Source organism: Anopheles gambiae, assembly GCF_943734735.2.
Source record: "Anopheles gambiae chromosome X unlocalized genomic scaffold, idAnoGambNW_F1_1 X_unloc_112, whole genome shotgun sequence".
NCBI lineage: Eukaryota > Metazoa > Arthropoda > Insecta > Diptera > Culicidae > Anopheles > Anopheles gambiae.
The window spans coordinates 15,001-20,000 of record NW_026902568.1 but is presented as its reverse complement, the minus strand read 5'-3'; positions in this window follow the sequence as shown (position 1 = coordinate 20,000).

Here is a 5,000-nt window from a genome sequence, read left to right as displayed (position 1 = left end):
TACCAGGTCTGACCGAGCAATTTTTGTTCCGCGCACTTTGTGCACCGTACACGTTGATGTTTGTATGAAAAAGTACCCTACCTAGGGACGCGTAGAGCAAATTTGTACCCCCGGGCATGTTGTCGATTGACATTCTGGTTGCACTTTTCATCATCTAGGGTGCGTTCCTGACACGTTTTGAGGGGTTTTAGCAAAAAAAAAAATTTTCGACTACTCGAGCTCTCTGGCCCGTTCGGTGCACATTTTTGAAAAAAGCTAGGGAGCTGCCCCTAGGTTCGGGGTGTCACAAAATGTTGAAAAGTGGTCGAAAAACCACTATCCAGAATCGGATGTAGAATCATTAGACGAACTTAAAATTGTTCTACGACACCCATCTGCGACGTTTAGTATTCGAGTTATGGCCCGTACCAGGTCTGACCGAGCAATTTTTGTTCCGCGCACTTTGTGCACCGTACACGTTGATGTTTGTATGAAAAAGTACCCTACCTAGGGACGCGTAGAGCAAATTTGTACCCCCGGGCATGTTGTCGATTGACATTCTGGTTGCACTTTTCATCATCTAGGGTGCGTTCCTGACACGTTTTGAGGGGTTTTAGCAAAAAAATTTTTTTCGACTACTCGAGCTCTCTGGCCCGTTCGGTGCACATTTTTGAAAAAAGCTAGGGAGCTGCCCCTAGGTTCGGGGTGTCACAAAATGTTGAAAAGTGGTCGAAAAACCACTATCCAGAATCGGATGTAGAATCATTAGACGAACTTAAAATTGTTCTACGACACCCATCTGCGACGTTTAGTATTCGAGTTATGGCCCGTACCAGGTCTGACCGAGCAATTTTTGTTCCGCGCACTTTGTGCACCGTACACGTTGATGTTTGTATGAAAAAGTACCCTACCTAGGGACGCGTAGAGCAAATTTGTACCCCCGGGCATGTTGTCGATTGACATTCTGGTTGCACTTTTCATCATCTAGGGTGCGTTCCTGACACGTTTTGAGGGGTTTTAGCAAAAAAAAAAATTTTCGACTACTCGAGCTCTCTGGCCCGTTCGGTGCACATTTTTGAAAAAAGCTAGGGAGCTGCCCCTAGGTTCGGGGTGTCACAAAATGTTGAAAAGTGGTCGAAAAACCACTATCCAGAATCGGATGTAGAATCATTAGACGAACTTAAAATTGTTCTACGACACCCATCTGCGACGTTTAGTATTCGAGTTATGGCCCGTACCAGGTCTGACCGAGCAATTTTTGTTCCGCGCACTTTGTGCACCGTACACGTTGATGTTTGTATGAAAAAGTACCCTACCTAGGGACGCGTAGAGCAAATTTGTACCCCCGGGCATGTTGTCGATTGACATTCTGGTTGCACTTTTCATCATCTAGGGTGCGTTCCTGACACGTTTTGAGGGGTTTTAGCAAAAAAAAAAATTTTCGACTACTCGAGCTCTCTGGCCCGTTCGGTGCACATTTTTGAAAAAAGCTAGGGAGCTGCCCCTAGGTTCGGGGTGTCACAAAATGTTGAAAAGTGGTCGAAAAACCACTATCCAGAATCGGATGTAGAATCATTAGACGAACTTAAAATTGTTCTACGACACCCATCTGCGACGTTTAGTATTCGAGTTATGGCCCGTCCTAGGTCTGACCGAGCAATTTTTGTTCCGCGCACTTTGTGCACCGTACACTTTGATGTTTGTATGAAAAAGTACCCTACCTAGGGACGCGTAGAGCAAATTTGTACCCCCGGGCATGTTGTCGATTGACATTCTGGTTGCACTTTTCATCATCTAGGGTGCGTTCCTGACACGTTTTGAGGGGTTTTAGCAAAAAAAAAATTTTCGACTACTCGAGCTCTCTGGCCCGTTCGGTGCACATTTTTGAAAAAAGCTAGGGAGCTGCCCCTAGGTTCGGGGTGTCACAAAATGTTGAAAAGTGGTCGAAAAACCACTATCCAGAATCGGATGTAGAATCATTAGACGAACTTAAAATTGTTCTACGACACCCATCTGCGACGTTTAGTATTCGAGTTATGGCCCGTACCAGGTCTGACCGAGCAATTTTTGTTCCGCGCACTTTGTGCACCGTACACGTTGATGTTTGTATGAAAAAGTACCCTACCTAGGGACGCGTATAGCAAATTTGTACCCCCGGGCATGTTGTCGATTGACATTCTGGTTGCACTTTTCATCATCTAGGGTGCGTTCCTGACACGTTTTGAGGGGTTTTAGCAAAAAAAAAAATTTTCGACTACTCGAGCTCTCTGGCCCGTTCGGTGCACATTTTTGAAAAAAGCTAGGGAGCTGCCCCTAGGTTCGGGGTGTCACAAAATGTTGAAAAGTGGTCGAAAAACCACTATCCAGAATCGGATGTAGAATCATTAGACGAACTTAAAATTGTTCTACGACACCCATCTGCGACGTTTAGTATTCGAGTTATGGCCCGTCCTAGGTCTGACCGAGCAATTTTTGTTCCGCGCACTTTGTGCACCGTACACTTTGATGTTTGTATGAAAAAGTACCCTACCTCGGGACGCGTAGAGCAAATTTGTACCCCCGGGCATGTTGTCGATTGACATTCTGGTTGCACTTTTCATCATCTAGGGTGCGTTCCTGACACGTTTTGAGGGGTTTTAGCAAAAAAAAAAATTTTCGACTACTCGAGCTCTCTGGCCCGTTCGGTGCACATTTTTGAAAAAAGCTAGGGAGCTGCCCCTAGGTTCGGGGTGTCACAAAATGTTGAAAAGTGGTCGAAAAACCACTATCCAGAATCGGATGTAGAATCATTAGACGAACTTAAAATTGTTCTACGACACCCATCTGCGACGTTTAGTATTCGAGATATAGCACTTTGTAGGTCTGACCGAGCAATTTTTGTTCCGCGCACTTTGTGTTCATGGATGTCGATAAAGGTACAAGTTGCCGGTCGGGATAGCCGTGCACCAAAACTGTGTACCGATCAGGGAAAGTACAAGACGAAGGGTGCATCTCGAGCGTACGCGTTCATAGATGTCCATGTTGGTACACTTGCACCAAAATTGTGTACCAATCAGGGAAAGTACAACATGGAGGGCGCAGCCCGGGCGTACCCGATCATGGATGTCCATGTTGATACAATCTACGTGTACGTACCTAGTTTTTGTATCAAAAGTTGCAATAAAGTGCTTGTATGCTTAAAATGCTTATCTCAACCGGTCACCTTTTGGCCTGTCCTTTTATAACAGAAACCTAGAAAGATACTCGATATTTTTGTGTTTTTCCATTCGCCCGGGACGACGAAATGAGCTATGTGCACATCGTGCAGAAAACTGTCTTCGCCACGCATGTTTTTGTCTATCCACTCATATAATCACCCACATTTGTGTTCAACACGGACGGCGCAGCCCGAGCGAACGCGTTAATGTTTATGTTTGTACACACTGCTTGTACGATTCTAGGATTTGGTAATTGCGTCACAGTGCCCGACCGTCGCGGACACCATTCTTGGACAGAAGTCCTAGTACGTAGAGTACTTTCCCTAGGTATGTGCTCGTTCGTGACTATCGTTGCGTGCTTACGGACACGCTTGGGTATGTTTACCATACAAGGTTTACTAGGGAAACCTGGGAAGGACGCTTGCCCTCCCGTCGCGGACACCATTCTTGGAAAGAAGTCCTAGTACGTAGCGTTCCTTATTTTACTTGATCAGTTTGTAATGCATTCGCTTTGTTCAATCGACTTCTGCTACTGCTCACTAAGGGGTGTTCGTTTGCGATGTGTACGATAAGCAACTGTCTATCCTAACCAGCAGTTAATCAACACTTTTCACCCAAGTCATAGGAACATAGAGTACTTTTCCTAATCGGTACACAATTTTGGTGCACCTCTAACCTGGCCGGCACTTTATCGTTACGTTTTGTGCATAACCTAGGGACGTGGTGTAAGTTTCATGATTTTTATGTTTGATTCGGTTTATTATGATTGAAAACTACGCTACGTCCCAGAAATTTGAACTCGACTACTTCCTCCATGTGGCGCCAAAAGCTACTGGGCAACGCCTAGCTAATGCCCCATTTGTACTTCAATTTTCATTATCAATTTTGAAAAATACGCTAAGTCCCAGAAATCTGAACTCGAATACTTTTGCCACGTGGCGCAAAAAAGCTACTGAGAAACGCCTAGCCTTTTACCCATTTATAATTTAGTTTTCGTTATTAGTTTTGAACAATACGCAAAGTTCCAAGAATCTGAACTCGAATACTTTTTACATGTGCCGCCAAAAGCTACTGAGCAACGCCTAGGTTGATACATTTTTGGTACATGGAGTGTATGCATGCAGGATTACTGCCGTGCTGGACCGAAAAATCGAACTTGCTACTAGAACGTAAAGTAATTCCCCTAGATAGGTGCTTTTGCATACCTCTGATCGACCACCATGCAACACGCGTAGCGACACGCGTAGCTAGGCTTGCCCAACCAAATTTCCTACTATAGCACCAAATTGCACACTTTCAGGGGTATAATTTGGTACCGTGTACCGTGCATGGTACAAGTATCAGCAGCTCGTGCAATTTATTTTGCATCGTGTTGCGGTTGCTGGTGCGTCGGGATAGGAGTATTTCGAGACTTTCGCCAAGCGTTGGTGCCATTTGGGGGATAATTAATGTTCTAGCCACAATAAACGTGCCACATAATGCCAATAAGGAAAAAGCCGTTTTCTAGGGACTTCCAGTCAAAATGTTTGCCATCAGCGCTTTCCTGTCGAGTTCAGGATCTGGGACTTAGCGTTTTTTTTTCACGATCCAATCCAACGACCAGATCGTGAATAAACAATTCATACAACAGTGCATCCCTTTAGAGAAGGAAAAAGCCGAATTCTAGGGAGCTCCAGTCCAAAAGGTTGTCATCAGCGCTCTCCTCTCGAGTTCAAGATTTGGGACTTAGCGTTTTTTTCGCGATCCAGCCAAAAGACCAGATCGGGAAATAAACAATTAATATAACTGTACTAGTACATCCCTTCAACTGAAGCAAGTGCACCA